This window comes from Pongo pygmaeus, chromosome 2 (genome assembly GCF_028885625.2).
Source record: "Pongo pygmaeus isolate AG05252 chromosome 2, NHGRI_mPonPyg2-v2.0_pri, whole genome shotgun sequence".
Taxonomy (NCBI): domain Eukaryota; kingdom Metazoa; phylum Chordata; class Mammalia; order Primates; family Hominidae; genus Pongo; species Pongo pygmaeus.
In genome coordinates this window covers 186,055,793-186,075,729 of record NC_085930.1, presented here as the reverse complement: position 1 = coordinate 186,075,729, position 19,937 = coordinate 186,055,793, and positions in this window count along the sequence as shown.

Below are 19,937 nucleotides of genomic sequence, written 5' to 3'. Positions count from 1 at the left end.
GATCTTTCACTTCTTTGGTTAATTCCTAGGTATTTAATTTTATTTGTAGCTATTGTAAATGAGATTACTTTCTTGATTTATTTTTCAGATTGTTTACTATTGGCACATGGAAATGCTATTGATTTTTGTATGTTGAGTTCATATACTGCAACTTTACTGAATTTGTTGATTAGTTCTAATAGTTTTTTGGTGCAGTTTTTAGGTTTTTCCAAATATGAGATAATATCTTCTGCAAACAAGGATAATTTATTTCTTTTCAATTTGAATGCCCTTTATTTCTTTCTCTTGCCAGATTTCTCTATCTAGAACTTCCAGTACTATATTGAATAATGTGGTGGCAGTGGGCATCCTTGTTGCAATCCACATCCTAGAGGAAAGGTTTTCATTTTTTTTCCCAGTATAATACTAGCTGTGGGTCTATTGTGTATGGCTTTTATTTTGTTGAGGTATGTTCCTCAATACCAAGTGTGTTGAGGGTTTTTATAATGAAGGGGTGTTGCATATTATTAAATGATTTTTCAGCATCAATTGAAATGATCATTTGTTTTTTACTGTTCATTCTATTGATCTGATGTATCATATTGATTGATTTGCATATGTTGAACCATCCTTGCATCCTTGGGATAAATCCCACTTGGTCATGATGAATGATATTTTTAATATGTTGTTGGATTAGGTTTGCTGCTATTTTGTTGAGGTTTTTGTATCAATGTTCATCAGGTATATTGGCCTGTAGTTTTCTTTTTTTGATGTGTCGTTGTCTTTGGTACCAGGGTAATATTTTGGTCTTGTAGAATGAGTTTTGAAGTATTCTCTCCTCCTCCATTTTTTGGACTAATTTGAGTAGGAATGGTATTAGCTCTTCATTAAACATTTGTAGAATTCAGCAGGGAAGCCATTAGGTCCTGGGCTTTTGTTTGCTAGGAAACTTTTTATTATGGCTTTGATCTTATTACTTGTTATTGATATTCAGTTTTAAATTTCTTCCTAGTTTAATCTTGGTAGGTCGTGTGTGTCCAGGAATTTATTTTTTCTAGATTTCCCAATTTATTGAACTTATTGTCATATAGTTGCTCAATGTAGCCATTAATGATCCTTTGAATTTCTGTCACATAGGTAGCAATGTTTCCTTTTTCTTCTCTGATGTTGTTTATTTGAGTCTTCTCTCTTTTTTTCTTAGTGAGCCTGGCTAAAAGCTTACCAATTTTATTTTTTTAAGAAACCAACTTTTCATTTTGTTGATCTTTTATAATTTTTTCATTTCAATTCTATTTATTTCTGTTCTTATCTTTATTATTTCTTTTCTTCTACCAATTTTGGGTTTGATTTGCTCTTATTGTTTTAGTTCTTTAAGATGCATCATTAGGGCAGGTGTGGTGGCTTACACCTGTAATCCCAGCACTTTGGGAGGCTGAGGTGGGCAGATTGCTTGAGTCCAGGAGTTCAAGACCAGTCTGGGCAACATAGCAAAACCATGTCGCTACAAAAAATACAAAAAATTAGCCAGGTATGGTGGTGAATGCTTGTGGTCCCAGCTATTTGGGAGTCTCAGGTGAGGTAATCACCTGAGCCTGGGAGGTGGAGGTTGCAGTGAGCCAAGATTGTACCATTGCACTCCAGCCTGGGTGACAGAGTCTGACCCTGTCTAAAAAATAAAAATAAAAAAATAAAAATAATAAAAAAGATTCATCATTAGGTTGTTTATTTGAAGCTTTTCTTGATTTTTGTTGCTTATAGCTATAGACATTCCTCTTAGTACTGCTTTTGCAATATCCCGTAGGTTTGGGTATGTTTGTTCCCATTTTTATTTGTTTCAAGAAATTTTTCAATTTCCTTCTTAATATCTTTATTGGCTGTTCATTCAGAAGCATATTGTTTAATTCCCATACATTTGTATAGTTTCCAAAGTTCCTCTTGTTTTTAACTTCAATAATGCATTTAATTTAATCTAATATATCCAAATTATTATCAACATATAATCAATTTTTTGATGTTATTAATAAGACCATCTACATTCATTTTTTGTATTAAGTCTTCAAAATCCAATGTATATTTTATCTTCACAGCATATCTTAATTGGGTTAATCAGTTTCTCAATTGAGACAGCACATCTCAAGTGCTCAGTAGGCATATGGGGCTGGTGACTTCCATGTTGGACAGCACAGCTCTAGGACGTTAAAGCTCCCAAGAGCCTCTCTCTCTTTCATATCTCAGGAAAGCTGTCTCTGCACTTGCTGTTCCCCCTGCCTAAAACTTTTGTTTCTTTCCCAAGTGACAATTCCTCATTGTTCGTGTCTCCAACCTACATTGTTTGTTGCATATTTGTTGTTTAAGAGCTGCCACTCTATTAGAACATAATCCCCATGAGGCAGAGACCCCAGGGTATAGCACAGTGCCTGGCATACAGTGGCCCTTCATAAGTATCTTTAAATGAATAAATGAATAAATGAATGGATAAATGAATCCATTAGACACCATCTCTCCCCTGCTTTGCACATGCCTTCTTAGAGGACACAGAAACACTCCACTTTAGTGCTCCCCTGGGGAGTGTGAATTGTCTTAGACCCCCATTGCTTTTGTGTAGGGTTTTGATCATTCTTGGGCAGTGAACTTCGGCAGTCTGTGATATTTTGGACCCTTTCTCAAAATAATGTTTTTTTAAATCATTTAATTATTTAATAAATTAATTAATTTAAACTTTTATTTTAGGTTCAGGTGTATATATGCAGAGTTGCTATACAGGTAAACTCATGTTGTGGGGGTTTGTTGTACAGATTATTGTCACCCAGGTACTAAGCCTAAAACCCAATAGTTATTTTTCTTTAGTAAAAGGTGAAAGATTTAATATGATCCGAAGAGAAACCAGAGTATATTATAGTTACTTTTTCTGATCTTCTCCCTTGTCCCACCTTCCACCCTTAATTAGGCTCCAGTGTCTGTTGTTCTCTTTGTGTCCATGTGTTTTCATCATTTAGCTCCCACTTATAAGTGAGAACATGTGGTTTTCTGTTCCTGCATTAATTTGCTAAGGATAGTGGATTCCAGCTGCATCCACATTCCTGCAAAATACATGATCTTGTTCTTTTTTGTGGCTGCATAGTATTCCATGGTGTATATGTACCAGATTTTCCTTATCCAGCCTACCATTGATGGGCACTTAGGCTGATTCCACATCTTTGCTATTGTGAATAGTGCTGCAACAAACATATGCATGTGTATGTCTTTATGGTAGAATGATTTATATTCATTTGGGTATATACTCAGTAATGGAATTGTTGAGACAAATGGTAATCCTATTTTCAGCTCTCTGAGGAATCACCATACTGCTTTTCACAATGGTTGAACTAATTACACTTTTACCAACAGTATATAAGTGTTTCCTTTTTTCTGCAACCTTGCCAGCATCTGTTATTTTTGACTTTTTAACAATAGTCATTCTTGACTAGTGTGAGATGGTATCTCATTTTGGTTTTGATTTGCATTTCTCTAATGATAAGTGATATTTAGTTTTTTTTCATATGCTTCTTGGCTACATATATGTCTTCTTTAGAAAAGAGTTTTTTCATGTCCTTTGCCTACTTTTTAATGGAGTTGTTTGTTTTTTTCTTGCAAACTTGTTTAAGTTCCTTATAGATGCTGGATATTAGGCCTTGTCAGATACATAGTTTGCAAATATTTTCTCCCATTCTATAGGTTGTCTGTTTACCCTGTTGATAGTTTCTTTTGTTGTGTAGAAGCTCTTAAGTTTAATTAGATTTCATTTATCAACTTTTGCTTTTGTTGTGATTGCTTTTGGCATCTTTGTCATGAAATCTTTACCTGCTCCTATGTCCAGAATGGTATTGCCTAGGTTGTTTTCCAGGGTTTTTATAGTTTTGGGTTTTGCATTTAAATCTTTTATTCATCTTTAGTTGACTTTTGTATGTGGTGTAAGGAAGGGGTCCAGTTTCAATCTTCTTCTACAGTTTTGATTATTGTAGCTCTGTAGTATAGTTTGAAGTTGGATAATCCAATGTCACCATCTTTGTTCATTTTGCCTACGATTGTGTTGGCTACTCAGGCTCTTTTTTGGTTACATATGCACTTTAATATAGTTTTTCTAGTTCTGTGAATAATGTCATTGGTAGTTTGATAGGAAGAGCATTGAATTTGTAAATTGCCTTGGGCAGTATGGCCATTTTAATGACATTGATTCTTCTGATTCATGAGCATGGAGTGGTTTTCCATTTGTCTGTGTCATCTCTGATTTCTTTGAGTAGTGTTTTGTAATTCTCATTGTAGAGATCTTTCACCTATACAATTATCCAGTTATCCAAATAGCTATACTCCTGGATATTTTGTTCTTTTTGTGGCAATTGTGAGTGGAATTCCATTCCTGATTTATCTCTCGGGTTGGCTGTTGTTGGTATATGGGAATGCTAGTGATTTTTGTACATTGATTTTGTATCTTGAAACTTTCCTGAAATTGTTTCCTGAAGAAGCTTTTTGGCTAAGACTATAAGGTTTTCTAGATATAGTATCATGTCATTAGCAAATAGGGAAAGTTTGACTTCCTCTCTTCTTATTTGGATATACTTTATTTCTTTCTCTTATCTGATTGCTGTAGCCAGGACTTTCAATACTCTGTTGAATAGGAGTGATGAGAGTGGGCATTTTTGTCTTGTGCCTGTTTTCAAAGAGAATTCTTCCAGCTTTTGCTCATTTAGTATGATGTTGGCAGGTGATTTGTCATAGATGGCTCTTATTATTTTGAGGTGTGTTCTTTCAATACATAGTTTATTGAGAATTTTTAACATGAAGGGATGTCGAACTTCATCAAAAGTCTTTTCTGTGTCTATTGAATCATATGTTTTTTGTCTTTAGTTCTGTTTATGTAATGAACCACGTTTATTGATTTGCACATGTTGAACTAACCTTGCATGCCAGGGAAAAAGCCTACTTGATCATGGTGGATTAGCTTTACTATGTGTTACTGGATTCAGTTTTTAAGTATTTTGTTGAGGATTTTTCATGAATGTTAATCAAGGATATTGGCCTGAAGTTCTCTTTTTTTTGTTGTGTGTCTGCCAGGTTTTGCTATCAGGATGATGCTGGCGTCATAGAATGAGCTTAGGATGAATGCCTCCTCCTCAATTTTTTTGAATACTTTCAGTAGTAATGATACCAGCTGTTCTTTGCACATCTTGTAGGATTTGGCTGTGAATACATCTGGTCTTGGGTTTTTTTTTGGTTGGTAAGCTATTTTTACTGATTCAAGTATAGAACTCATTACTGGTCTGTTCAGGGAATCAGTTTCTTTCTGATTCAGTCTTGGGAGGGTGCCTGTCCAGGAATATATCCACCTCTTCTAGAGTTTCTAGTTTGTGTGCATAGAGGTGTTTGTAGTCTTTGATGATTGTTTGCATTTCTGTAGGTTCAGTGGTAACATCTCCTTTGTCATTTCTGATTGTGTTCATTTGGATCTTCTCTCTTTTCTCCTTTACTTTTCTAGCTAGCTGCCTATCTATCTTATTCATTTTTTCCAAAAGCAAACCCCTTGATTTGTTGATCTTTTGAATTTTTTTTTGTGTCTCAATTTCCTTCAGTGCAGCTCTGATACTTGTTATTTCTCTTCTGCTAGTGTTGGGGTTGGTTTGCTCTTGATTCTCTGTTTTTTTTTTATTTTTGAAGTTAGGTTGTTAATTTGAGATCTTTCTAACTTTTTGATGTGGGTGTTTAGTGCTATAGATTTCCCTTCTAACACTGTCTTAGCTGTGTCCCAGAGATTCTGTATGTTGTATCTTTGTTCTCATTAGTTTTAAAGAACTTCTTGATTTCTGCCTTAAATTTCATTATTTACCTAAGGTCATTCAGGAGCAGGTTCTTTAGTTTCCATGTAGTTGCATGGTTTGGAGCAATTTTTTAAATATTGATTCTTATTTTTATTGTCTTGTGGTCTGGGAGTGTGCTTGGTATGATTTTGGTTCTTTTGCATTTGCTGAGAATTGTTTGGTGTCTAATTGTGTGGTCGATTTTAGAGTATGTGCCATGTGGTGATAAGAGTAATGTATACTACATTGTTTTTGGATGGAGAGTTCTGTAGAGGCCTATCAGATCCATTTGGTCTAATATTAAGTTTAGGTCTTGAATATCTTCATTAATTTTCTGCCTTGGTGTTCTGTCTAATATTCTCAGTGGAGTATTGAAGTCTCCCACTATTGTGTGGGAGTATAAATCTCTTCATAGGTCTCTAAAAACTTGCTTTATCAATGTGGGTGCTTCTGTGTTGGGTGCATATGTATTTATAATCATTAGGTCTTTTTGTCGAATTGAACTCTTTACCATTATGTACTGCCTGTTTTATCTTTTTTGATCTTTGTTGGTTTAATGTCTTTTTTTTTTTTTTCTAAAATTCTGATTTCAACTCCTGCTTTTTTCTAATTTCCATTTGCTTGGTAGCTTTTTCTCCATTCCTTTATTTTGAGCCTATGGATGTCATTGCATGTGAGATGGGTCTCTTGAAGACAGTATACCATTGGGTCTTGCTTTTTTTTTTTTTAATGTAGCTTGTCATACTGTGCCTTATTTAAATGGGGCATTTGGCCCATTTACATTCAAGGTTAGTATTGATATATGTGGATTTGATCCTGTCATTGTGTTGGTACCTGGATATTATGCTGGCTTGTTTGTGTGTTGCTTTATAGTATCGCTAGTCTGTGTGTTTATGTGTATTTTTGTATTGGCTAGTAATGGTCTTTCCTTTCCAAATTTAATGCTCCTTTTAAGATCTCTTCTAAGGCAGGTCTAGTAGTAACAAGCTCCCTTAGCATTTGCTTACCTGAAAAGGATCTTATTTCTCCTTTGCTGAGGAAGCTTGGTTTGTCTAGATATGAAATTCTTGGTTGAAGACTTTTTCTTTAAGAATGTTGAATACAGGCCCCCAGTCTCTTATGGCTTATATGGCTTCTGCCAAGAGGTCTGCTGTTAGCCTTATGGCATTCCTTTGGCAGTTGACCTGCCTTTTCTCTCTAGCTTCCCTTAACATTCTTTCATTCATTATGACCTCGGAAAATCTGATGATTATGTGTCTTAAGGATGATCTTCTGTAGAATCTTGCAGGGATTCGCTGTACTTTCTGAATTTGACTGTGGCTTCTCTAGCAAAGTTGGGAGGTTTTCATGGATGAAATTCTAAAATAAGTTTTCCAAGTTGTTTGCTTTCTCCCCCTCCCTTTCAGGGATGCCAATGTTCACAGATTTGCCCTCTTTACATAATCCCATATTTCTTGGAGGTTTTGTTCATTTCTTTTCCTTTTCTTCTTTATTTTTGTCTGACTCTCTTATGTCAGAGAGCCAGCCTTCAAGTTCTGAGGTTCTCTCCTCAGCCTGGTCTATTCTGCTGTTGATACTTGTGATGGCATTGTGAAATTCTTGTAGTGTGTTTTGCAGGTATATGAGATCAATTAGGCTCTTTTTTTAATACTGACTATTTTGTCTGTCATCTCCTGTATTGTTTTATTGTGATTCTTAGTTTCCTTGGATTGAGTTTTGTTGTTCTCCTGAATCCCAATCATCTTTGTTTCTATCTATATTCTGAATTCTGTTTTTATCATTTCTGCCATCTCAGCCTGGTTAGGAACCCTTGTTGGAGAACTAGTGTGATCATTTGGAGGACATTCACTCTGGCCATTTGAGTTGCTGAGGTTCTTGCTTTGGTTCTTACTCATCTCTGCATGTGGATGTTCCTTTAACTGCAGTGTAGATTGAGTATGGTCAGTAAACTTCTTTTCTGGATATTTTCACAGGGCCGAGGCTTTGTGCATGGTATTTATTTGTAGCTGACTTGTCTTTGGTTTCACAGGGGGCTATGTTAGCCAGGTATTTTTGGTGTTGAAGCTTTGGGGTGTGATACAGCAGGTAGCACTTAGGCATAGTGGTCAGCTGGTAGGCTCTTGCTCGGTTGTGTGGCTCCCCTATATTTCCTCACAGTTGCAGATGTGCTCCCTCTCAATGCTCTGAAAGTGTGGGCTCCTTTTTCACTTGAGTGCTGGCTATAGATTATGGTTTGGCACTCCCTGGCTGCCCTCCGCAGCTCTGGTGTCATCTCAGGGTTTTTATTTTTTCCCCAACTTGAAGGAAAGGACCTTAGCAGTGGTTGTGGCCGAGGGTCTTTTACTTGTCTTTTGGGGGCTCAGCCCCAGAAAGATGCAGGTCTGCAATCACTCAGTGCAATAAGCCTGGCATAGGGAATCTGTGCTGTGGGTCCAAGCCAGGGGTTCCCTGCCTGATGACAAGTGGGGTGGGTGGGACCAGGGAAAGACAGGCTGGCTTCCTCTCCTTGGGTTGACTGCTGCTTGTTGGAGGTGTGGATAAGGTACCTAGGGCCTTTGCTCCTTCAGTAGTTTGAGGGTAGCAGGGGTAGCACCACTGGCAGAGGGGCTTTCAGTTGCCCCTGGGGGCTCCACCTCCAAGGACTGTGGAGCTGCTGTTACTAGAAGTGTTCAGCCAGTGGGGTGGGGCAACTTTACTCCTAGTGTGAACCTGGGGCTCCACTTGTTGGAAAACAGGGGGTCAAGGGCTCACGAGGAGTAGAGACTGGTCTCCTGTCTGTGTGGCAACTGAATTGTGCTGTAAGCTCATGTGTAGCCCTCAGGTTCTTTCCCAGACCAAGGGCAGGAGGGCTAGAACTGCCACTGTGGCAGTGGCAGAGAGGCTGACAGATGCCTCTGGGAACCTCTTTCCAGGGAAGCTCTGGGCCACTACCAGTGGGTATACTCAGCTGTGGGTGGGGTGACTGTTCTGCAGTCATAAGCCAGGGGCCCTGTGTGGTGAAGAGTGAGGGGTAAGAGTTCTCAGGAAAGAGGGGCACTGCAACTGCAGAGGTGGAGGGGTTGTGGGTTGACTCTGGGATTTTCTTCTCAGAGAAATGCTGGGCTGCCTCTGATTAAAGTGGTCAGGAAGGGGCAGAGTGATTGTGCTGGAGTCCCAGGTCAGGTGGTCCTTCCCAGTGAGAAGTGAGAACCGAGACCTGTGTGAACAGTCTGGCCACTTTTTCGTTAGGTGGGTCCTCTGTGCTGGGGGTCGAGACCAACCCCTGCTCCCTATGGACTCTCCAGAGCTTGGAGACAGTAAGGGTGAGGGCTGCAAAACAGCAAAGAGGGCAATCCACCCCTCCCACTGGGGCTCTGTTCCAGGGAGTTGCAGAGTTGCTACTGGCTTGATAGCTCCAGTGGGGGTGAGGGGTGGCTGAAGACTCAGGCCAGGAGAACTCATGCTGTGAGGAGACATGTGATCAGGGACCCACATAACAGGCTGGCCACTTTTTTGTAGGGATGCTGTGGTATGCTGGGGGTCCACTTTAGTCCCTAGTCACCTTGATTTTCTAGTACCTGAAAGTATCAACAGTAAAGTCTGCAAAACAGCAAAGATGATGGCCTGCCCCTCCCTCTGGGAGCTCTGCCCCAGGTGGTATGGACCTGTTGCCTAAACTCACTGATGGGAGTGGCTGGGGACCCTGGTTGGGGGCATAGAAGACCCCCCAAAACCAGAAAACAAATAACAAAATGGCAGAAGTTAGTCCTTACTTATTAATAATAACATTAAATGGAAATAGACTAAACTCTGATAGAAAAGACATAGAGTGGCTGAATGGATTTAAAAAACAAGATCCAATGATTTGTTGCCATAAGAAACACATTTCACCTATAAAGACACACATACATGGAAAATAAAGGGATAGAAAAAGATATTTCATGCAAATGGAAACCAAAAAAGAGAAAGAGTAGATATATTTATAACAGGCATAATAGGTTTCACGAAAAAACTGTAAGAAGACAAAAAAAAGTCATTACATAATGATAAAGGGGTCAATTTAACAAGAGGATATAACAATTGTTAATATATATGCACCCAACAGTAGAGCACCCAGAGATATAAATAAATATTATTAGAGACAAAGAGATAGACTCCAACACAATAATAGCTGGAGGCTTTAACACCCACTTTCAGTACTGGACAGATCTTCTAGATGGAAAAATCAACAAAGAAATGTCAGATTTAATCTGCACTCTAGACCAAATGGACCTAATAGATATTTACGGAACATTTATCCATTGGCTGCAGAATACACATTCTTCTCAGTACATATGTCATTCGCAAGGATAGACCATATGTTAGGTCACAAAACAGGTCTTAAAACATCCAAAAAGGCTGGGTATGGTGGCTTACACCTGTAATCCCAGCACTTTGGGAGGCTGAGGTGGGTGAATCACCTGAAGTCAGGAGTTCAAGACCAGCCTTGTCAACATGGTAAAACCCATCTCTACTAAAAATACAAAAAATTAGCCAGGTGTAGTGGCACGCACCTGTAGTCCCAGCTACTCTGGAGGCTGAGGCAGGAGAATTGCTTGAATCCAGAGGGCAGAGGTTGCAGTGAGCCAAGGTCACACCACTACACTCCAGCCTGGGCAACAAGAGCAAAAAAAATTTTTTTTTCAAAAAAAATGAAATAATATCAAATATCTTCTCTGACCACAATAGAATAAAGCTAAATATCAAGAGAAAGAAAAGTATAAGATAAATGATCAGAAGCAGCTAATGTGTGACACTCTCACAGAGAGAAATAAAAGGAGTGATACATACAGCATCTTCAGCTGAAGCATCCAAGTACATACATTGGGATTCATCAAGAAAACAACTCAACCAACAGAGAATGAAGAAAAGCAAGTCAGCACAACCACCCACCTGTGAGCAACATGGAGCCAGGGGAGCCTTCCCTGCCCAGGGAATTGGTGAGTGAGTGAGCAGCCCCAGGGACCCATGTTTCTCCCATGGATCTTTGCAACCCGTGGGTCAGGAGATCCCCTCATGAATCCACTCCACAAAGGTCTTCAGTCTGATATGCAGGGCTACATGGAGTCCTGGCAGAGCAGCTGCTCAGGCACACGTGGAACCCCAGAAGCTTTAGATACCCAGGCTTTTCAGCAAAAGCAGCTGCAACTCTGGCAAAGCAGGAGGTTAGACCCTCACACATACTCCTAGGAAAGGAGAAAAATCTAGGGGATGAGCAGCTATGGTCTGCAGGCCCCACTTCCACAGCATCTTGCAGGATAAGACTCACTGGCTAGGAACTTCAGCCAGCCATGGGTAGCAGTGTTACACCTCCCTGTAATTGGGCTTCCAGAGGGAGAGGCAGGCCAGTGTATTTACTGTTGTGCAGCCTTAGCCACTGTTGCCCTTGTGCTCTGGGAAATCTGAGTTGACTAAAGACAGGAGTAGTCCCCCAGCACACTGCAGCAACTCTGTGGAGAGGTGACCAGACTGCTTTTCCACGTGAGTCCCAGACCTCATTTTTCTTCAGTGGGTGGAATCTTCTGACCGAGGTCTACAACCACCCTTGTGAGTGTTTTCTAGCCAGAAGTAGTCCCAAACCTCCCTGGGATGGAGCTTCCAGAGGGCAGGGTGGGCCACCATCTTTGCTGTTTCATGGCCTTAACTGCTGTTGCCTTTGGGTTTGGGAATCCAAGGTGACTAGGGACTGGAGTGCTCCCTCAACACAGCATAGTTGCTCTATGGTGAGGCTGCCAGACTGCATTTTCACACAGGTCCCAGTTCCTGTTTCTCTTCATTGGGCAGAATCTCACAATCAAGGTCTACAACCATCCCACTGGTGTTTTTGGACCGGTAACAGGTCCATACCACACTGAGATGGAACTCCCAGAGGGAGGGGTGGACCTCCATCTTTGCGTTTCACAGCCATAGCCATTGTTGCCTTTGGGCTTTGGAGAGTCTGAGGCAATGGCGGGGCTGAAGCAGACCCCCAACACAGCACAGCTGCTGTGCAAAAAAGTGGCCAGACTGCTTTTTTATGTAGCTTTTCGATCCTGTTTCTCTAGGACTGGTCCCTGGTGCTTTATTTATTTCATTTGGTGAGGTAATGTTTTCCTGGTTGTTCTTGATGCTTGTGGATGTTCATTGGTGTCTGGAAATTGAAGAATTAGGTATTTATTGTAGTCTTCACAGTCTGGGCTTGTTTGTATCCATCCTTCTTGGGAAGGCTTTCCAGGTATTTGAAGGGACTTGGGTGTTGTGATCTAAGCCATATCTGCATTGGGCTGCATCCCAAGCCTGGTCACACTGTAGTTATTGCAGACTCATAGAGGTACTGTCTTGGTGGGGTAAGATCTGGAAGAATTCTCTGAATTACCAGGCAGAGACTCTTGTTCTCTTCCTTTACTTTCTCCCAAACAGAGGGAGTCTTTCTGTGCTGAGCCATCTGGAGCTGGGGGTGTGGTGACACAAGCACCCCTGTGGCCATCACCACTGGGATGTGCTGAAGTCAGAACAGCACCGATCTCACCCAAGGCTTGCTGTAACCACTCCCTGGCTACTGCTTATGTTCACTAAAGCCATAGGGCTCTATAATCAGCAGGTGGTGAATTCAGCCAAGCTTGTGTCCTCTCCTTCAGGCCAGTGAGTTTGCCCAGGCCCCCAGTGGGTTCAGAGATGCCATCCAGGAGCCAGGGACTGGAGTCAAATACATTAGAAATCTACCTGGTGTTCTGTTCGACTGTGGCTAAGCTGGTACTCACAAATGAGACAAAGCCCTTCCTACACTTACCTACCATTTCCACAGGTAGAGGAGCCTCTCCCCATAGCCACCACCGCAAAAGGCCCATGGGCAATACTGTCAGCCTACCACCAATGTTCACTGAAGGCCCAAGGACTCTTCAATCAGCTTGTGGTGAATGCTGCCAGGCCTGGGACTCCCCCTTCAGGTCAGTGCACTCCCCTCTGGCCCAGAGCAGGTCCAGCAATGCCGTCTAAGAGACAAAGTTTGGAATTGGGGTCCTCAAGAGTGCTGTACCCCATTGGGTGCTCTGTCCATTTGTTGCTTTACCCCACTGTGACCCAGCTGGTACCAAGGTGCAAGACAAAGTCCCCTTTACTTTTTCCCTCCCTGCTTTTTGCAAGCAGATATCCTCCACAGCTGGGAATGTGCTATGTCTTACCTGAAGCTAGCACATCTTAGAGTCTCACCCAAGGCTGACAGCATACTATCTGGGTGTCGTGCTGGTAATTTAGGGCCCAAGAGCTCTTTAGTCAGCAGGTGATGAATCCTGTCAGTATTAGGTCCCTCCCTTCAAGGCAGCAGGTTTTCTTCTGGCTTGGGGGTGTGTCTAGAAATATCATCTGGGAGTGAGGGCCTAGTATGGGGGCCTCACGTCTCTGCTTGGTGCCCTATCCTACTGTGCCTGAGCTGGTGTCCACAATGAAAGACAAAGTCCTCTTTACTTTTCTCTCTCCTCTTCTCAAGCAGAAGGAAGTAGTCATTTTTATTTCTGTGAGCTGTGTTGCCTATGGTTGGGGGTCAGGTGGTGTGAGCACTCCCTTATCTTCCACAGCTGGTATCTCACTAGGTTGCTTGTCCCCAGGCCCGCTGGCTCTAAGCCAAACAAAGCACAAGGAGTTGCCTAGAAGTTGCAGTCCTTGTGGCCTAGAGTTCTTTTCATGTTTGTTGAGGACCCCAGAGTACTTCAGCCCATGGCGACAAGACTTGTTGAAACTCACTTTCCAACCTCTGACACAGGTGATTCCCCTCTGGCTAAGACTCAACTAAATGCTCCCTTGGAGGGTGAGGATGGGCATCAGCTGAGTTCAGCTCAGTTTTGCTTTCAGCTGTGACAAAACGGCACTGAATTCAATGCAAAGTCCTAAAACTGCTGGGTCCTCCCTCCCCTAAGCTCACAGTTTCTTTCTCCTTGTCACACGGCCTCTGTCTGGGGTGAGGAGGCATCGGGGATTCAAGACTGTTTTTCCTTCCCTCTTCAGTGCCTCTCTCAGGTAAATGAAGTTATAACCAGATACTGTGATTGCTCACTTGACTTTTCATTCTTATAAAGGTGTTTGTGTGTAGATTTTTTTTTTAAATTTTGGGTCCCTGTGAAGGGGGGGCCATTGGTGGAGGCTTGTATTTGGGCATCTTGCTCTGTCATTCCAGGAGCACATCGTTTTATTTCCATGTGTTTGTACAGTTTCCAAAGTTCCTCTTGTTATTGATTTCTAGTTTTATTTTATTGTAGTCAGAGAAGATGCCTGCTATTGTTTTAATTTTTAAAATGCTTTAAGACTTGTTTTGTGACCTAACTTATGGCCTATTCTTGCGAATGACCCAAGTGCTGAGGAGAAGAATGTGTATTCAGAAGCTATTGGATAAAATATTTTGTAAATATCTAGGTCCATTTGGTCTACAGTACGGATTCAAGCTGATGTTTCTTTGTTGATTTTCTGTCTGGAAGATCTGTCCAATGGTGAAAGTGGGGTGTTGAAGTCTCCAGCTATAATTGTATTGGGTTCTTTTTTTTTTTAATGGAGTCTTGCACCGTCACCCAGGCTGGAGTGCAATGGTGCGATCTTGGCTCACTGCAACCTCTGCCTCCTGGGTTCAAACAACTCTCCTGCCTCAGCCTCCCAAGTAGCTGGGATTACAAGCACCCGCCATCATGCCCAGCTAATTTTTTGTATTTCTAGTAGAGACAGGGTTTCACCATGTTGGCCAGGCTAGTCTCGAACTCCTGACTTTGTGATACACCTACCTTGGCCTCCCAAAGTGCTGGGATTACAGATGTAAGCCACCACGCCTGGTCTTGTATTGGGTTCTATCTCTCTCTTTAGCTCTAATATTTGCTTTATGTTGGGTACTCCAATGTTGGGTCCATATATATTTACAGTTGTTGTATTCCCTTACTGAATGGACCCCTTTGTCATTATATAATGGCCTTTTTATCTCATTTTATAGTTTTTGTCTTAAAATCTGTTTTGTCTGATATAAGTATAGCTATTCTTTCTCTTTTTTTGGTTTCCATTTGCATAAAATATCTTCTTCCATCCCTTTACTTTTAGTCCATGTGTGTCTTTATAGGTAAAGTGTGTTTCTTCTAGGTAACAGATCACTGAGTATTGTTTTCTTTATCCATTCATCCACTCTATATGTTTTGATTAGAGATTTAATCCATTTATGTTCTGTGTTATTATTAGTAAGGGCTTACTACTGCCATTTTGTTATTTGTTTTCTGGTTGTTTTGTAGTCTTTCTTTCCTTCCTGTGTTCCTTTTTGGGAAGGCAATTTTCTCTTGTTGTATGTTTCAATTTCTTTTTATTTTTTGTGTATCTCTTGCATATTGCTTTATTTGAAGTTACCATGAGGCTTGCAAATAACATCCTATAACCCATTATTTCACACTGATGACAACATAACACCAATTGCAAAACAAAATAACAAACAAGCAAAGAGGAAACTGAAAAAGAACTCTACATTTTAACTTTATCTCCTGCTTTTAAAGTTTTTATTGTTTCTATTTATATCTTATTATACTGTCTATGTTTTGAACAATTGTTTTAGTCATTACTTTTGATAGGTTTATTTTTAGTCTTTCTACTCAAGATATGAGTTGTTTATACACAATTTCAGTGTTAGGACATTCTGTGTTTGTGCGCTTACCACTAGCAGTAAATTTTGTAACTTCAGATAATTTCTTATTGCTTAATCAATTCTTCTGTTGAGAGACTCTGATAGATTCTTCAATATGTCAATTGAATTTTCAGCTCCAGAGTTTCTGCTCAATTCTTTTAAATTATTTCAATCTCTTTGTTAAAATTTATCTGACAGTATTCTGAATTCCTTCTCCATGTTATCTTGGATTTCACTGAGCTTTTTCATAACAGCTATTTTGAATTCTCTGTCTGAAAGATCACATATTTCTGCCACTCCAGGATTGGTCACTGGTGCCTTATTTAATTCATTTGGTGAGGTCATGTTTTCCTGGAAGGTGTTGATGCCTGTGGATTTGCACCAATGTCTGGGCATTGAGGAGTCAGGTTTTTATTGTAATCTTCACAGTCTGGGCTTGTTTGTATCCATCCTTCTAGGGAAGGCTTTCCAAGTATTCAAAGGGTATTGAGTGTTGTGATGTAAGTCTTTGGTCATTGCAGGCATATATGTGTTAAGGGGAATCCCAATCCTAGTAATGCTATGACTCCTGCAGATCTGTATAGGTACCACCTTTTTGGTCTTGGGTAAGATCCAGGATGTTGCGGGAAGTCGGGGACCCCAAACGGAGGGACCGGCTGAAGCCATGGCAGAAGAACGTGGATTGTGAAGATTTCATGGACATTTATTAGTTCCCCAAATTAATACTTTTATAATTTCTTATGCCTGTCTTTACTGCAGTCTCTAAACATAAATTGTAAAGATTTCATGGACACTTATCACTTCCCCAATCTATACAGACCCTTGTGATTTCCTGTGCCTGTCTTTACTTTAATCTCTTAATCCTGTCAGCTGAGGAGGATGTATATCGCCTCAGGACCCTGTAATAATTGCATTAACTGCACAAATTGTACAGCATGTGTGTTTGAGCAATATGAAATGTGGGCACCTTGAAAAAAGAACAGGATAACAGCAATTGTTCAGGGAATAAGAGAGATAACCTTAAACTCTGACCGACGGTGAGCTGGGTGGAACAGAGCCATATTTCTCTTCTTTCAAAAGCAAATGGGAGAAATATCACTGAATTCTTTTTCTTAACATGGAACATCCCTGGGAAAGAGAATATGCGCCTGGAGGTATAGGCTTATAAACAGCACCCCCAGGTGCACCTGTGTCTTATGGTAGAGACTGCAGGGGTGAAATAGACCCCAGTCTCCCATAGTGCTCCCAGGCTTATTAGGAAGAGGAAATTCCCGCCTAATTAATTTTGGTCAGACCAGTTGATCTCAAAACCCTGTCTCCTGATAAGATGTTATCAATGACAATGGTGCCCGAAACTTCATCAGCAATTTTAATTTCACCCCGTCCTGTAGTCCTGTGATCTCACCCTGCCTCCACTTGCCTTGTGATTTTCTATTACCTTGTAAAGTACTTGATGTCTGTGACCCACACCTATTTGCACAATCCCTCCCCTTTTGAAACTCCCTAATAAAAACTTGCTGGTTTTTGAGGCTTGTGGAGCATCACAGAACCTACCGACATGTGATATCTCCCCCGGATGCCCAGCTTTAAAATTTCTCTCTTTTGTACTCTGTCCCTTTATTTCTCAAGCTGGCCAATGCTTAAGGAAAATAGAAAAGAACCTATGTGAATATTGGGGCAGATTCCCCAATACCAGGAGAATTGCTTAGATTACCAAGTGGAGACTCTTGTTCTCTTCCATTACTTTTCCCCAAACCAACAGAGTCTCTCTCTCTCCATGCTGAATTTCTTGGACCTAGGGGAGAGGTGACACAAATACCCCTGTGGCCACCATTTTGGGACTGTGTTAGGGCAGACTAAGAGCCAGAACAGCACTGAGTGTTGCCTTAGGCCTGTGGCGACCACTGTCAAGTTACCGCTGATGTTTCCTCAAGGCTCAAGGGTTCTACAATCAGCAGGTGGTGAATCCAGTCAGGATTGTATCTTTCCCTTCAGGGTGGCAAGCTTCTCCCTATCCATGGTAGGGTCCAGAAATGCAGTCTGGGAGCCAGGCCCTGGAGTTGGGAACCTTGGGAATCTACTTGGTGCTCTATTCTACTACAGCTGAGGTGAAACCCAAGCTGCAATACAAAGTCCTTCTCACTCTTCCCTCTCTTTTCCTCAAGCAGAAGGAGCCTCTCTCAATGGCTACCCCAACTCCAGATCTGCATCAAGTACTGCTTGGCTACTGCTGATATTCACTCATGGCTCAAGGGCTCTTCAGTCAGCTTATGGTAAATGCTGCCAGGGCTGGGTTTTTCCCTTGAGGGCAATGGGGTCCCCTTTGCCCTAAGGTGAGTCCATAAATGCCCCCCGATGAGCCAAGGCTTGGAGTCAGGGTTCTGAGAAGTCCACTTAGTGCTCTACCCCACTGTGGCTAAGATGGTACCCAAGCTGCAAGACAAAGTCCCCTTTACTCTTCTCTCTTCTTTCCTCAAGCCAATGGAGTCTCTCTCCATGGTCACCACAGCTGGCAGTGTGCTGGGTCACACCTGAAGCCACAACAGCATTGGGGTTCACCCAAGGCCTGTAGCGAGTATTGCCTGGCAACCACTAATGTTTATTCAAGACTCAAGGGCTCTTTAGTCAACAGCAGGTGATGAATCCTGCCAGGACTGGGTTTTTCCCTTCAAGGCAGCTGTTTCCCATCCGGTACAGGGTGTGTCTCGAAATGTTGTCCAGGAGCTAGGGACTGAAATCAGGGCCTCAGGACTTTGCTTGGTGCCTTATTCTACTGTGCCTGAGCTGATATCCAAGATGCAAGACAAACTCCTCTTCCTCTTGATTTCCTTTCTTCAACCTTAAGGAAGGAGTCTCTCCCACAGCTGCAAGCTGTACTGCCTCAGGTTAGGAGAGGAGTGACATAAACACTGCCTTGGCTGCCCCAGTTAGTTTCTGATTATGTTGCATGCACCCCAAGTCTACTGGCTCTAAGCCCAGCACAGCACCAGGACTTGCCCAGAAATTGCAGTTCTTGTGGCCTAGACTGCCTTTCAAGTTTATTTAGACCCAAAAAAAACTTTAGCCTGCAATGGTGGGGGCTAGCCAGAACCCAGTTTCTGATTTCTGTGATAGGCTGGCCTAAATTCTCCCTCTGTGGGCACCAGCTGAATTCTGCCTTGTGTTGCTTTCCACTGTGACAGAGCAGCACTGAGTTCCAATTGCAGAGTTCCACTGCATTCTCTGCATTCTCATGCATTCACTGCATTCTCCCTCCTGCAAGCACACAGATCCTCTCTTCTCTCCATGTAGTCACTACTTGGGGAAGGGGAATGGGTGGTGTCAGCAATTCAAGACTGATTTCTTTTCCCTCTTCAGCGCCCCTTTCCTTGATATGATGTTAAAACCAGGTATTGTGAGTGCTCCTCTGATTTTTTGTTCTTATGAAGGTGTTTCTTGTGTGAATAGTTGTTTAATTTTGTGTTCCGGGGTTGGGGTGGGGGATGATCACTAATTTCTTTTCCTGCTAGCAATGCATGACAGTTCTCATTTTATTCTATTAGTTGAATACTTGATATTTTTAGAGTTTTACAATTTTGTTTATTAAACAAGTGTGAAATAGGATCTTAATATTGTAATTTACTAGTGTGATTGAGTATTTCTCATATGTTCATAGGTGATTTGAGCTTTTCTTTTTTTTATTATACTTTAAGTTCTAGGGTACATGTGCACAACATACAGGTTTGTTACATATGTATACATGTGTCATGTTGGTGTGCTGCACCCATTAACTCGTCATTTACATTAGGTATATCTCCTAATGCTATCCTTCTCCCCTCCTCCCACCCCATGACAGGCCCTGATGTTTGACATTCCCCACTGTGTCCAAGGGTTCTCATTGTTCAATTCCCACCTATGAGTGAGAACAAGTGGTGCTTGGCTTTCTGTCCTTTCGACAGTTTGCTGAGAATGATGATTTCCAGCTTCATCCATGTCCCTATAAAGGACATGAACTCATCCTTTTTTATGGCTACATAGTATTCCACGGTGTACATGTGCCACATTTTCTTAATCCAGTCTATCATTGATGGACATTTGGGTTGGTTCCAAGTCCTCGCTATTGTGGATAGTGCCGCAATAAATATATGTGTGCGTGTGTCTTTACAGCAGCATGATTTATGATCCTTTGGGTATATATCCAGTAATGGGATGGCTGGGTCAAATGGTATTTCTAGTTCTAGATCCCTGAGGAATTGCCACACTGACTTCCACAATGGTTGAACTAGTTTACAGTCCCACCAACAGTGTAAAAGTGTTCCTATTTCTCCACATCCTCTCCAGCACCTGTTGTTTCCTGACTTTTTAATGATCGCCATTCTAACTGGTGTGAGATGGTATCTCATTGTGGTTTTGATTTACATTTCTCTGATGGCCAGTGATGATGAGCATTTTTTCAGGTGTCTGTTGGCTGCATAAATAGCTTCTTTTGAGAAGTGTCTGTTCATATCCTT